General features: G+C 40.1%; 1 protein-coding gene across 4 annotated transcripts in view; it reads right to left on the bottom strand.

The window, feature by feature from the left end:
- Window positions 1–16,284, bottom strand: part of LOC106567377 (forkhead box protein J3) — a 114,167-nt gene extending 97,883 nt beyond the window's left edge. For all 4 annotated transcript variants that reach the window (XM_014136545.2, XM_014136544.2, XM_014136548.2 and 1 more), the window contains exon 1: window positions 16,006–16,284. The gene's annotated coding sequence lies outside the window, so the exon portion shown is untranslated. The remainder of the gene's footprint in view (window positions 1–16,005) is intronic.
- Between the last annotated feature and the right edge of the window lie 335 nt (window positions 16,285–16,619).

The raw sequence follows: 16,619 nt of genomic DNA, 5'->3' as shown, positions 1-16,619 counted from the left end.
GAGGCAATGAGTTTGAAGGTAGGCCTTGAAATACGTCCACAGGTACACCTCCAATTGACTCAAATGATGTCAATTAGCCTGTCAGAAGCTTCTAAAGCCATGACATCCTTTTCTGGAATTTTCCAAGCTGTTTGAAGGTAAAGTCAACTTAGTGCATGTAAACTTTTGTCCCACTGGAATTGTGATACAGTGAATTAAGTGAAATAATCTGTCTGAACAATTGTTGGAAAAATGACTCGTGTCATGCACAAACTAGATGTCCTAACCGACTTGCCAAAACTATAGTTTCTTAACAAGAAATTTGTGGAGTGGTTGAAAAACAAGTTAATGACTCCAACCTAAGTGTATGTAATCTTCTAAATTTCAACTGTATATACAGTATCAATCTAGAACAAGATTATCTATTTTGGATGCAATTTGAATGGAGTTGAGAGAGAGCGAGAGAGAGAAAGACTGTGAGAGAGTGCTTGTGCGCACTGATTTAAAGCAACAATACTTGAGTGACAGGCTGTTTTAAAACACTGCAGCTGCAATTTAAAAAAAACAAGGTGACCCCCGAAAGCCAGATAGAGATTAGACACGCATTCGTTCTTTAGGTTATGCTGCAGCAAATGAGGCCTACCTGTCACAAGATAAAAAGTTACCTTGAGTTAATAGGTCTACATGCGTTGTGAACTGTGCTGCATACTGAGATGGGCTGTCTGTCCCCCCCCCCCCCGAGTGTTGATTCATTATGCAGAGGCCGTAGAGAAGCCAGATTAAGACATTGCATATAATTTAGCGGTTGCATTTCATGCCAAGCTGTTCATATAAATCATTTATGATGATTTACTGGTTTCTCGCAGTTATTTATCCCGAGAAAAGGGAGTGGTTTTGATTGGTAAATCCCGGTAAACGGGTTCCCGCCATTCAATCCTAGCTCAGAACCCCCGCTGTTCTGTCAACGTGCCTCACTCTGCTGTCAAGTCAAGGCCCACCTCTCCATTTCGGACTTGAACACAGCACAGCTTGTGCTACAAAACAACCAGAGTGCTTCAGAAGAGAAGGCTCTACTGTTAATTTGTTAACAGAAAATAGGAGTTTCAGGAAGGTTTTGACAAAATTATTTGAGTAAGAAATATTGAGGAACTGTTTTCTATCATACCTCCATCAACAGTGTAAAGAAAAAAACATTTTTTTTAAATGTTAACACCATTAGAGATTAATAGAGAATACCTCTGAATCATTATAGTGATTAGGGTTGAGCAGTATCCAGATTTTCATACAGTTTCCTTTCTATACTGGGGTATACGGTATTACCAGAAGTGCACACAAGGGGCGTTATTTGTAATATATATATATTTTTTTTTTAAATAGATAATAAATAAACACCAAACAACTTAGGCAACATGGAAGCTTAATCTTGCCATCTAGCCATATAGCTGGCAAGTTAGCAAACCAAATGCATAGCTGGAGCCCTCAGCTGGATATAATTGATTTGGAACATCTTCGATAGTTAACTTAAGGTGGGGGGGAGCCCAACCCCCCAGAAAAAATAAATAGAACAAGATTTATACTGAGTATACAAAACATTAAGAACACCTACTCTTTCCAATACTTTTCAATCTAATCAAGATATATAATAATGGAAAATACTTTTCCTTCCCTTTGGCATTAAAGTATTGTGTGTAGATCGTTGACAAAAAAAGACAACTAAATCCATTTTAATCCCACTTAAGACAACAAAATCTTGAAAGTCAAGAGTGTGAATACTTTCTGAAGGCACTGTATACACAGAGTTTACGAAACATTAGGAACACCTCCTCTTTCCATGACAGACTGACCAGGTGAAAGCTATGAGCCCTTATTGAAGTCACCTGTTAAATTCACTTCAGTGTAGATGAAGGGGAGGAGACAGGTTAGTCTTTTTAAGCCTTGAGACAACTGAGACATGGATTGTGTATGTGCGCCATTCAGAGGTTAAATGGGCAAGACAAAATATTTAAGTGCCTTTGAATGTGGTATGGTAGTAGGTGCCAGGCGCAATGGTTTGAGTGTGTCAAGAACTGCAACGCTGCTGGGTTTTTCACACTCAACAGTTTCCCGTGTGTATCAGGAACGGTACACCACCCAAAAGACATCGAGACAACTGTGGGAAGCATTGGAGTCAACATGGGCCAGAATCCCTGTGGAACACTTTCGACCCATGCCCCGACGCTGTTCTGAGGTCAAAAGGGGGTGCAACGCAATATTAGGAAGGTGTTCCTAATGCTTTGTCCACTCATAACATTCACTGTCAGAACACAAGCAAGGCTAAATGTTGCTGTACACAATTAAGATCCTAAAATACCAGTAAATAATATCTCAAATATTTATTTCAGAGTGTAGGATCATTTCAGTGTGGACCAACGTCCTGCTTGAAACCTGTAAAGACAATTTCCTGACTAAACCTGGTCAGTAGTAGAGCTAAGCCTCCAAAAGATACCTGCACATCTGAGTAATTAAAACAACCTTCAAATGTCCTTAAACAGAAACACACACCAGCCCACGCAATCACACGGTATCGTCTCCTGAAACTTCAACGAGCCGATCTACCAGAAATACAAAACTCTTGGTCTCTGCGGATCCCCCTGGAGAGCAACATACAAGAGGAGAAAACAAAGATAATACTCCGCCCACAAACCAGTTTATTTTTCAGTTGAAAAAAAAAATAATTCATCTAGTCAAACACGCATGGCAAAAGAAAAAGGGAAGAGGGAAAATGCCGGGTGAGCTTTTGCACAAGTTCTTATTTTTCTCTCATTAAGAGTAGGCTTTAGCTGCAAATCAAGCTGCCACAAGCCCCGATCTGCTGTGCTGCTGCAGTTGTTGTTGCAGTTGAGAGCGTGGGCTTGAATGTTGTGGCGGCATAGCGTTAGAGTGGTGGAGGTGCTAGGATGAGTAATACTCTACAACAGAGGGGTCATAGCACTGCTTCTGGGGGGACGGACAGATTTGTGGTTACATGTTAATACCATCAGAGGTATTTAACTTCTGTAACCACAGCTCAGCCATGATGAAGCAAGCTATAAAAATCTAATCTCAATGCAACCACACCTTGAACCACAGCCATCCATAGAATAATTGCCTGTCAAGAGTGTGACTTGACACAGGAATAACAGACAAAAGTGCAAGACTAGTAGGAACCCTGAGACCTTGGATAGAAAGGGCTTGTGCCAAGTCTGCAAATGCATTCATTAAGGGTGGTCAATTAAAACGTGTTGAGGAAGCAGTTGGTGCGGTTAGCCCAACACGTCACCGGGGGCACACTGTCTGCCCTCCAGGACATCTACAGCACTCGGTGTCAGAAGAAGGCCAAGAATAATATCAAGGACCTCAGACACCCGAGCCACAGCCTGATCACCCTGCTACCATCCAGAAAGGGAAGGTCAGTACAGGTGCATGAAAGCTGGGACCGAGAGACTGAAAAACAGCTTCTACCTCAAGGCCATCAGTATGTTAAATAGACACCACTAGCCAGCCTCTACCCAGTACCCTGCCCTGAACATTAGTCACTGTCACTAGTCACCTACCACCCAGTTACTCTACCATGCACCTTAGAGGCTGCTGCCCTACATAGTCAGGAAACACTGGTCACATATACTATTCTTCAGATATACTACATATTCTATATTGTCTATACGTTCAATTATACACAGTGCATTCGGAAAGTTTTCAGACCCTTGACTTTTTCCACATTGTTATGTTACAGCATTATTCTAAAATTGATTCAATTGTTTTTTCCCCCCTTCAATGACAAAGCAAAAACAGGTTAAGAAATTGGCAAATTCATAAAAAATGTTGGGGGAAATATCACAAGTATTCAGACCGTTTCCTCAGTACTTTGTTGAAGCACTTTTGGCAGCGATTACAGACCAGTCTTCTTGGGTATAACGCTACAAGCTTGGCACACCTGTATTTGGGGAGTTTTTCCCCTATTCTTCACCTGCAGATCCACTCAAGCTCTGTCAGGTTGGATGGGGAGCATCGCTGCACAGCTATTTTCAGGTCTCCAGAGATTGGGTTCAAGTCCGGGCTCTGGCTGGGCCACTCAAGGATATCGAGACTTGTCCCGAAGTCACTCCTGCATTGTCTTGGCCGTTTGATTAGGGTTGTTGTTCTGTTGGAAGCTGAACCTTGCCCCAGTCTGAGGTCCTGAGCGCTCTGGAGCAGGTTTTCAAAAAGGATCTCTGTACTTTGCTCCGTTCATCTTTCTCTCGATCATGACTGCCACCACCAAGCTTCAATGAAGGAATAGGTGCCAAGTTTTGTCCAGACGTGACGCTTGGCACTCAGGCCAAAGAGTTCAATCTTGGTTTCATCAGACCAGAGAACGTTGTTTCTCATGGTCAGAGTCCTTTAGGTGCCTTTTGGCAAACTCCAAGCAGGCTGTCATGTACATTTTACTAAAGAGTGGCTTCCATCTGGCCACTCTACCAAAGGCCTGATTGGTGGAGCGCTGCAGAAATGGTTGTCCTTCTGGAAGGTTCTCCCATCTCCACAGTTAGCTAGCTAACTATATAGCTAGGTGTCATCATCTAAAATAACCCTAATTTATAAGACAGTTCTTATTTGATTAATGGTGGTCGGACCCATCTATGTAAAGCTAGCCACAATAAAGATTAGCCACAATAGTAGACTTTGCAGTTAGCCTTCAAAATAAAAGGCATAATTCTACTATTTGTATTCATTTGCATGACTGCCAATGACTTACTTTTACTTTGAAGGATAACCGCGAAGTCCACTATTGTGCCTAATCCTTATTGTGGCTAGCTTCACAACACATAACCCGGACCAGTCGAGCCTCACTAACCATTTTCAAAAATGAAAAATAACAAAAAGCTTGATTTCTTGCAATACATGCATTTGGAATACCGCGCAAAAACATTAGAATTAATCTAATTCGATATATTGCCCAGCCCTAGTCACACAGCAACGACACCAATATAATCACAGGACTTACATCTTTAAGACCATGCTTTAACTTATGTTCCTTGAAAATAAACAAATTATTGCCAGTCTAGCAGCCACTGCCTATGCATGACACTAAAGTATAATTATAACACTCAGGGCAGAGAGAAAGGGGGTGATCCCAAAGAGGATTAGATTAGCAGGAGTTTGGTAATTGCATTGTTTCCTATTAATCCTTATTATCCTGATGCTCATTATTTCATAATTTCCCTGAAATTGAATAAAAGTTGTGCATATATTGGTGAACGAGTTTAGATAAATCCTGAAATATGCTATTCTTTACCCCACAAAAAAAATGTAGCTAAAATCACACCTGCCATACAGGAGGGAAGAGGGAGTACCTTCAAGAGAGAATAGTGAGCAATAGAGCAGTTTTACATTTATTAGCAACTATTAACCTACATTTAAAAAACATGACCAATAAAATATGATGAGCAAGATTTTGACTGAAACTGAAAACATAATTTGAACGTTGTTCAAAAAGCCCCTTAAAGTTGCACACCCATGTGAAAAGTGTATGAGGCTTTGATAACTGGGCACATAGTCCCTTAAAAAGAGTTTGGGTCTCTGTGTGATTGAATGTATTCACCGATTAGACTTGTGTGCCTGGGATGCACGCCCTCTGCTGAATGGATTGCTAACAGCCACCCACTGATCGCCAGGCTTTTAGACAGAGCGGCTTTACACTTCTGCATTTTAATGGAGGGCAAGAGTAAGGAGGAATGCAAATATTTTCAGAAGAAGACAAAGTATTGGAAGTTATGACAAAATACACCCTCCTCCCAGAGTTTGACGAGCTGAGGGGGTTTCCCGGGGAGGACTGCGTTGTGTGGGTAACCTAATGTCTCAAAAGGAGCCTGTCGGTGTGTCAAGAACTGTCATGTCTGGGAGTAATGGGGATTGAAAAGAGGGAGAAAAGGGTCCAAAAAGCCAAATCCAACGTTGTAATTACTTTCCACCTCAACGCCAAAGCCGATGTCTTCATTTGAAGGTTCTTGCTCATCTTTCAATAAAATTGAGTTAAGCCCCTTGACTGTAATTACTGTTTGATACTTCACTAGTTACGAAAAAAATTCAAATGTATGCACTCTACTGTAAGTTGCTCTGGATAAGAGCGTCTACTAAAATGACTCAAATGTAAATGTAGTTGTCCTCTTTGGGTCGAATGCTGACTTGAGATGCATGCACCCTAACTCGATTGATCAATGGACAATTTGTGCATGGTTTGGAATAAACATCCCATGGAAGGATGGGGCCATATGCTACTGAGTTCAGCAGGGCTGACTGTAAATTCATCCAAAGAAAAGGACCTGTTGATGTTTGACCACGCCCTTTATTTCAGGCCTAGTATATTCAGTCAAATTAAGTAGTCAGCTAGCTAGTGCAAGATTTGGTTTTGGGTTCTGAGATTATGTTTGAATCCACACTGATTTAATCATTTCAAATTCATTGAATAAGTGAAATTTTAATTTCAGAGAATTAAATAAAAATGATATCAATTCACATCCCAAATCAACAGGAGAAATGGAAATGATTCACCCCAGCACTGCTTTTCAGATCTCAAACAATAGCTAATGAACTGCCAACACACTGTGGCCCTCGAGAACCAAATATCTAGCCTACACAGATACACAGTAACACCTAAAAACGGCTTACAGGATAGAATGGGTTGCAACCCATCGACAACCAGAAAAAATCCTGAGAACAGCAAAGTTAAAAAGGTGTATTTTTCCATAAACAAAATATGGGAGTGCAGCATTTGGGCACACTCCCCCTACGAGAGGTCCCAGGAGAGGGAAGTATGCTGTTTGTGAACTCGGGCTCAGCACAGTAAAGGTTACAGCACTGCAGCACAGAGAAATCAACTGTATTCCCACATCCACCCATGTTCAGTTGTCCTCTTTAAAAATGCATTGATTTACAGCAAAAATAGATTAAAGCGCCCAACTGCGCCAACCTAAAAGTTTGGCTTCTGAATCGCATTAATAATGGAACAACCCCCAAAACCTAGAGGCATTCACTTGAAGGAATGGCTTTGGTTTTGTTGCAGTTTAAAAATGGGGATAAATTTACATGTTTTAGAAGTATCACAGCTTTTTGATGGTTATTTATAATAACATTGTTTCACATGCAAATAGGCTGACAATTGTTACTCATTAAAAACATAACCAGTACAACGCAATACACTACCGTGTCAACCCAAGGTTTTAGACAAAGTTCAGAAGTGGAGCTTCGTGTTCTTCTCACTCAGTTGGATAGTTGGCAGCAATAAGAAATTTGCAAATGCCAGTTCAGTTCTCCCAAACCAGTTCTATACGAGACACTTAAAGGGTAGGTAGCATAAACATAAATCACATGTAGCATATGGATTTGCATTAGTACACACATCAAAAGTCCTAATGCAAAGTTACACCTCACTTAAACTGTTCCAAGTTATTAAATAAAACTGATCAGAATTTTAAAGAATGCTGAAGTCATGTTGGAACATTTTTCCGGGGTGTGATGCAATTTGGAGGACCCGGCAAGCCAGCCTATTCCCTATAATGTAAACTCCAAATGTATAACTTCAAATTAAACCAAATCGTTTGCACTGGTTTCTTTTTAATTTAATACATTTTTCTGCCAATTTACAAGCAAATATTTTAACATTTGCAGGCTAGTAGGGATAACATTAGCAGGCTATTTATTGAGTCAGCCAGTTGCTATCAACAGTAAACCAATGTTTTCCAAATACATTACACCATCTCACCAGTTATGAAAGAACGTTATCTTAGCCAGCAAGCTAGCCAGGCAGCTAACGTTAGCTATTTAGCCAACTAGCTATTAGCCTAGCCAGCCAAGCACCACGGTTACGGTCGGAAAGCTGGAGCCCAACTACTGAAGACCAGCTAGAACACAACCGAAACATAACCGCAGATTATAAGCAAAGGAGAGAGCAGAGACTTACAGATTGATGGTTGGGGCCCATCGATGGTAAAACCTCCCTCAAAGCAAGGGGGAGGCGGGCGCTTCACCAGGTCAAAATCCAAAATAGATAGTTTCCTGATGTCAGTCAGCTAGCGCACTAGCACTAAGCCAAGGGTGTGTGGGGGGGGGGGGATGACAAGACTACTACAGAGAACATGCCGAAATGTTAACAAAACAAAAAGGAGAACCAAAGAGGTACTACACAATTAGCAAGCAGGTATGATTTTCATTTTCAACCCACGGCAAGAAAGCACTAGAGCCTGCTCTTTGTTTACATCACACTTCCTCATCACACTTCCCGCCAACACTTGGACCTGGAATGTAATTACATGCTAGCATGGCTAATGGCTAACTTTAGCCAGCTACCGTGCTAGCATACGAACTCGGCAGCACAGAGTAAGTCCTCCATATGACATTGAGAAATTGTGCATAGTGGGTAGTTTACAAGATATCCGGAAATAAGTTAATAAATATGTAATTACCTATAAGTACACATAGTTACATTTTTGGGTTATGTAACCAGAACGTGACTACAACTGAGCTACTAAGTCTTTGACCACACATTGGCGAGTAAAAACTCATGCGTCCTACCCTTTCAATGTAATGAGTCCCACTCTGACGTCTTTCCCTAGCTTTGAAATGACAGAACACACTATTCAATGTAAATCAGAAAGGTCTTTCTAATGGTTGAAAATCTCATCATCAATTCGGGTGACGTGCAACAGTTTGAGGGCCCGGACCACAATCAGAGTACACAGCCCAGGTTCACAGAATGGATGTTCAGATTAATCTAGAAGTACCTGGTCTCAAATGCAGTGCCCACAGAGCAATAACACAAGGTACACACTGTCAGTAATATAATTTCCTCTCCATCGTGATGCACAAGAGGTAGAATGCATTTAAAAGGTGCAGCACACTAGTGGCCTGGGGTGGTGTAACGGTTACTGCCACTGCTTTCAGAACACACTTATATGCCAGTGCTGGTGTGGGTTCAAATCCAGCCTATGCCCTTCTAGCACACCATCTCTCCTCCCTTTCCTGTCTCTCTTCACAGTCTCTGTCCAACAAAATAGGCTATATTCTGAAAAAGAAGATACAGCACAGTAGGTATACTGTGAAAACGTCCAATATAAAAAAAGTTAGTTACATGTTGGGAATAGCCCAAGCAGAACGGAGACTTAAATGCACATTACTCCACCTAATGGCAGATCATTTGAATAATCACTTTAACAAGGGGGCATTAATAATGCTTTCGGGGCAAAGGAGTGGATTTCCAAATAATCAAATTGGTATGCAAAGGTGGGAATATTCCCTTGGATGAATGTCACTGGAGAGACGATTGCACAATTTCAGAGACATGTCGTCTGATTTGGAACTGTAATTTAAAAAACGCACAATTTACAGACATCTACACTCCTATGAAAATAATAGTCAGTAATAGTACAGCATTACTCTTTGACCAAAAAGGTCATCAAATGATCTATGTTATACAACGGGTGGGTCTAATCCAGGATGCTGATTGGTTAAAACCACATTCCAGCTGGTGTCTATTCCACAAGTTACCACCGGCTAAAGCTATGTTGTTGAAATGCCTATTTACTCTGTTCCATCTCACTGCGCAATCCACGGTCTCATCAGCCAGGTCAAAAAACAGGTCAAACTAAACAAAATGCAGCTAGTCTTTTCCACTTTCAGTTTGAAGTTGTGTTAGCCGTGTTGTTGGCTAGATCTTCTGAACAACAGTGTCCTGACAAGAGAGCACATTTTTTTATGACAGGCAAAATCGCAGATCATTAGCTCATTGTTATGGATGTATCCAAATAAATGTCTGTCAACCGAACCAATAGAACGAACAACCAGCCGGTGTGGGTAGCAACCTTAGATTTGTGTCGTGACTATATCTTGTGGAAGGATGAAATAGTATGAATGAAATCAAAATACAATGTTTAATGAAAATATGTCAGCAACCCGTTGTATAAAAGTGATAATGCCTTCGAAGCCGGTGTTTGGAGGATATATTGGCACCGTTTGCCGGCCCTCGACTTAGTCTCAGGCGTAACAACACCCGTGCCAATATATCCTCCAAACACCAGCTTCTCAGGATTTATCACTTAAATATGGCATGGCATTGTAATCACTAAACTGGAACTACGGCCTACAGTTTTTTTAAAGGGATAGTTTTGGATTTTGGCAATGAGGCCATTTATCTACTTCTTCATAGTCAGATAAACTTGTGAATACCATTTTTATGTATCTGCGTGCAGTTTGAAGGAAGTTGCTAACAAGCGTCAGCGCAATTGCTAACTAGCGTTAGTGTAATGACTGGAAGTCTAACTGCTAGCTGTTCCTGTAGACTTCCAGTCATTGGGCTAACGCTATGTAGCAGTGGCTCGTGAAACTACCTCTAACTACCTTCATACTGGACGCAGATAGATAAAAATTGTATGCACGAGTTAATCTGACTCTCGGGAAGTAGATATAGTGCTTCAGTGCCAAAATCCTCAACAACCCCTTAGTCTTTTTCATTTTTAATGTTGCTTAACCCAAACATTTACCTTGTATTTAACCAGGTATAATGTAGTTAGTGGTTCTTCCTTTAAAAGTTACGAGCTTATGCCGCAACCGTTAGTGGTAGATTGTGGCATTCTGTCATTGCACCACACTATCACAAAGGGGAGTTAGAATGCTGATTTATCGGTAGTCTAAACTGTGGCAATTAATGGAGGCGTTTTCAGTCTGAGAGTCTCTCTTCTCCGGCACTTGAGTCCTGCATCAGGCAAAAATATATATATAATAATAATAATAATAAAACGATCAATGGTCCTGGAGTTAAAGAGAACTTGGGTAAATACAGTGGGGGAATGTTACTTGACATGTGGACTGATGATATTGAAAAATAGGCACGGTAGGCTTTTGGTTTCTCTCCCTCTATAAAACAGAAATAAATAATTCCAAATAACAAACTGGCTTCATTTACCAATTAGTAAGAATGTCTCACCCCATGTTCAAGAATGGCCTTTTCCCCTTTATTCAGATTACAACCGCTCACTTTTGGTTATTTGAAACAAAATCATGTCCAAATAAATAAATAAATAAATAAATGTATTTTTTTACTTCTTATGGATGGTGGCAGTATTGAGTAGCTTGGATGACTGACGTGCCCAGAGTAAACTGCCTGCTACTCACTCCCAGAAACTAAGATATGCGTATTATTAGTAGATTTGGATAGAAAACACTCTGAAGTTTCTAAAACAGTTTGAATGATGTCTGTGAGTATAACAGAACTTATATGGCAGGCAAAAACCAGAGAAAAAATCCAAACAGGAAGTGGTTTCTAGTTTTTCAAGTGATTGCCTATCCAAACTACAGTGTCTGTGGGGTCATTTTGCACTTTCTAAGGCTTCCACTAGATGTCAGTCTTTAGAACCTTGTTTGAGGCTTCTACTGTGAAGTGAGGATGAATAAGAGCTCCTGGAGTCGGAACACTGCCAGCAGGGCATGAGGCTCAGCCATGCGCACTCACGTGAGAGGTAGCTCAGTTCCATTGCATTTCTGAAGACAAAGGATTTCTCTGGTTGAAACTTTATTGCAGATTTACGATAAAAACATCCTAAAGATTGATTCTATACATCGTTTGACATGTTTCTACAAACTGTAATGGGATTTTTGGAGTTTGTCTGACCTGCGCGTCGTGAATTTGGATTTGTGAACTGAAGGCGCAAACAAAAAGGAGGTATTTGGACATAAATGATGGACTTTATCCAACAAAACAAACATTTATTGTTGAACTGGCATTCCTGGGAGTGCATTCTGATGAAGATCAAAGGTAAGTGGGAATATTTATAATGCTATTTCTGACTATTGTTGACTCCAACATGGCGGATATATTGTATGGCATGTTTTTGTGCCTGAGCGCCGTACTCAGATTATTGCTTTTTCGGTAAAGCCTTTTTGAAATCTGACACAGCGGTTGCATTAAGGAGAAGTTTATCTAAAGTTCCATGTATAACACTTGTATTTTTAATCAACATTTATGATGAGTATTTCTGTAAATTGATGTGGCTCTCTGCAAAATCACAGAATGTTTTGGAGGCAAAACATTACTGAACATAACGCGCCAATGTAAACTGAGATTTTTGGATATAAATATGAACTTTATCGAACAAAACATACATGTATTGTGTAACATGAAGTCATACCAGTGTCATCTGATGAAGATCATCAAAGGTTAGTGATTCATTTTATCTCTTTCTGCTTTTTGTGACTCCTCTCTTTGGCTGGAAAATGGCTGTGTTTTTAACGTGTGTAGGCGCTGACCTAACATAATCATATGGTTTGCTTTCACCGTAAAGCCTTTTTGAAATCAGACACTGGCTGGAGTAAACCTTTAAAATGGTGTATAATACTTGTATGTTTGAGGAGTTTTAATTATGAGATTTGTTGTTTTGAATTTGGCACCCTGCACTTTCACTGGCTGTTGTCATATCGATCCCGCTAACGGAATTCAAGCCATAAGAAGTTTTTAAACAAGCCATAAAAAGTTGGTTGCAATTTCAGTTTAATCCACCAGAAAAGACAGAAGTAAGGAACTTGTCTATCGGCCCTGCATTAACTTCACTAGGGTAGGGGGCACTATTTTCACCTCCGGATGAAAAGCGTGCCCAAAGTAAACTGCCTGCCACTCAGGCCCAGAAGCTAGGATATGCATATAATTGGTAGATGTGGATAGAAAACTCTAAAGTTTCCAAAACTGTTAAAATAATGTATGTGAGTATAACAGAACTAATATGGCAGGTGAAAACCTGAGAAATCCATCCAGGGAGTGGGAGTTTTTTTTATTTTGTAGTTTTCTATTGAATGCCATTACAGTATCCATTGACTTAGGACTCAAATTGCACTTCCTACGGCTTCCACTAGATGTCAGTCTTTAGAAATTGTTTCAGGCTTGTATTCTGAAAAATGAGCGAGTAAGACCACTTTGAATGAGTGGACCATTCAGTGTCCCAGAGGTTTTTCATGCGTGCGACCGAGCACGCCTTTCTTGTTTTGTCAAAAAAAGGGAAAACTTTTGTCCGGTTGAAATGTTATTGATTATTATGACAAAAAAAAAAAAAACCTGAGGATTGATTATAAACATTATTTGACATGTTTCTACGAACTTTACTGATACTTTTCAGATTTTTCATCTGTCTGTTGTGACTGCCTTTGAGCCTGTGGATTACTGAACAAAACGCACGAACAAAGGTTTTTGGATATAAAGAGGAACGTTATCGAACAAAACTAACATTTATCGAGTAAATGGGAGTCTTGTGAGTGTAACCATACGAAGATCAAAGGTAAGTGATTAATTTATCACTATTTCTGACTTGTGTAACTCCTACTTGGCTGGTAACCGTTTGTAATGATTTGTCTGCTGGGCGCTGTTCTTAGATAAATCGCATGGTATGCTTTCGCCGTAAAGCCTTTTTGAAATCTGACACCGTGGTTGGATTAATCTTTAAACTTGTTTAGTGTTTTATGTATCGTGGACTCGTCAACAGAGATGTTAGCATGTTCCAGAGATTTCTGTAAGTCTTTAGCTGACACTCTAGGATTCTTCCTAACCTCATTGAGCAGTCTGTGCTGTGCTCTTGCAGTCACCTTTGCAGGACGGCCACTCCTAGGGAGAGTAGCAACAGTGCTGAACTTTCTCCATTTCTAGACAATTTGTCTTACCGTGGACTGAAGAACATCAAGGCTTTTAGAGATACTTTTGTAACCCTTTCCAGCTTTATGCAAGTCAACAATTCTTAATCTTAGGTCTTCTACGATCTATTTTGTTCGAGGCATGGTTCACATCAGACAATGCTTCTTGTGAACAGCAAACTCAAATGTTGAGTGTTTTTATAGGGCAAAGCAGCTCTAACCCACATCTCCAATCTCGTCTCATTGATTGGACTCCAGGTTCGCTGACTCCTGACTCCAATTATCTTTTGGAGAAGTCATTAGCCTAGGGGGCTTCACATACTTTTTCCAACCTACACTGAATGTTTAAATGATGTATTCAATATAGACAAGAAAAACACAATGTGTTATACATTTAAGCACACTTTGTCTATTGTTGTGACTTAGATGAAGATCAGATCAAATTTTATGACCAATTTATGCAGAAATCCAGGTAATTCCAGAGGGTTCACATACTTTTTCTTGCCACTGTAGATTAAAGCATCAATACATGAGGGTAAGGGGGAGTGAATTATGAGTGAATTATTGTGTGTGGTCATAGGTATTGTCTGTGCTGTTGTGTTCATAGGTACAAGGAGAAGCAATACTTTTCCCCGCAAATCGCTACAATAGTGTTGGAATGACGATGACCTGGTTTGGCTATCGGAGATGCACGTACACGAGGGACAAGCTCTCCAGTGGGTGGCTGTTCATGAGACCAAACCTCTCACCCAATGAAACTAGCTTTCTTGGAACAGTAGTAACGATCGCTGCCTTTGGTCATGGCTACCTGAGTTCGAGCCTCCTGAATCTCTACAGCATCGATGGCATTATAGAGAGTAAATAATAAACAATATTCATGAAAATATGGCACAATTTCCCAACACCTAGCAACCAAACGGAACCTCCCATTTCAATTCCTAAGTGAGTTGATGCTGAATCCCTAATTTATTAGCGATGCATTTGCTGACAATGACAGTAATTATATTGACCTCAGAGATTAAAATACAAATCAAAAAACATTAGGAGGGTTCCTTTTTATCACGTTTAATGGGAATCTGCATAATATATCTTAATGAGGCACTTAATGGTTTGAGTGATCTATTGAGAATGTCTACATGGCAATTAGCCGAGAGTGTGTGGCAGCTGTTCTACAATTAAAAAGCCAAATTACCTTCAACACCATTTAAGACTGCACGTAAACCTCAACACAAATGTAGAGAAAAATCTGTTCAGACAACTCTGACCTTGATAGGAGTAAGGGACGTATCCAAATCAGGAACCAGTGTTCTCTCTCTTTATAAAATAAACACAATTATCTTTCACCCTCTCACTTAATGGTCTGGTAAGATTAAACATCCAATTTTTCCAGTACACATAAACTGCAGTGCTGTGAAAGGAGTCATTCCCAACTCCTCTATGGCAAACCTGATTTTATGAGACTTGAATACAGGCATTAACACCAAAAATGGATAAAAGATAAAAGGCCCATAGAACAAATGCACGTCTGAAGATAGCATAATGCAACAAATCTTATTAAGGTAGTAGGTTCTGTCTGTATTCATAGGCAGACATAAAAACCATGGACTGAATATGCCAACGGTCATTATTCAAACAAAAACATTCCAATATACTGTAGGCTACAGATGTTATTTGTCATGGACATGAGTAGGCTGCCAATGAATAGCCAATCTTGTATTTCCGGTACCTTCCTTTTGACAGCCACTTAGTTTGACGCTTTCAATAAAAATGACTAATATATTAGTTCGTACATGGCTAAATTGTAGCAAGAAAATTACTTTTCTTCGACAAGATAAAAATCTGTGGAAACTTTGCAACGGACCATTTCGAAATATAAATATTGTAACTGATCGCTTCAAAAGTTCAAGCGGGTCTAAAAAGTATAACTTGTAGTGCATGTATGTGTGTAACCGATGTGAAATGGCTAGTTAGTTAGCGGTGGTGCGCGCTAGTAGCACCTACACTGTTACATATGGATGCATACATGTCCGAATGTTTGAGCATCCGTTTCAATTTGGACCAATCGAAATTCAATGTAAAAGTCATTTTACTACTTGCAAGGCAATTAAACAGCAGAATCAATCTGAGCAGCACGACCGAGAATCACCCTGAAAAAAGGTATAGGATATTGCAAACTTGAAGTTAATATCTTCAAATAACATAGGCTGTCTATCTGCATAGTATGATGACAGGGAGAGAGAACCTGTCAGGGCCTGTCCACAGCACAACCCCGGAGCTCAAGTACATTTCTTTGCCTATGTGAGATATTTTCTCCAGGCCTTGTCAGGCCTAACGTTACGACATTCCCAAATTCGCTTTACTTACCCCGGTGGATGGTTATTAACCGGTTCAAATTTGAGAGGTTCAGTTGTTCCAGTGCTGCACTTGAACATTTCCTCCGAGGACGGAGGAAACCTTCACCTTCTAGGGCTGTCACTGAAGTTGCATGCCCCATGCGATACGCGTGTCATACTGACCGGCTCTGTGGTCAGTTGCGTCCCTTAATTTGAAGACTTCCTCGCCCGGCTATTCGTATTTGCTTCTCCAACAACAGAATCCCGCCGGGTCTCCCCGCTCGGACTCAGTTCTCTTGCAAAACCACCGGAACTACTTCCAATGCAAGACGGAGCACGTTGAAGGCAAATCCATGCACCACGGTCAGACAACATAACATCACATAACTAGTTCCCATATTCAATACTTAATTCACCTTTCATAGCGAATTCATTGTCGACAATAATAATAATAATAACCATAATCATCATAATATGTTAATCATTATTTATGTATTTATATATTTATTCATTTTAACGTAACTAGGAAGCTAATTCATATCCATAGTCACTGGGCAGGTTAAAACAGACCATCAAAACATAAATACAAAAACATAGCGTCATAACAAAACAAGTAATATAAAATATATATTTTTTAAATGCATG

Source organism: Salmo salar, chromosome ssa13, assembly GCF_905237065.1.
Source record: "Salmo salar chromosome ssa13, Ssal_v3.1, whole genome shotgun sequence".
NCBI lineage: Eukaryota > Metazoa > Chordata > Actinopteri > Salmoniformes > Salmonidae > Salmo > Salmo salar.
The sequence above is the reverse complement of the archived record's forward strand: the minus strand, read 5'-3'. Positions and strand labels throughout refer to the sequence as shown.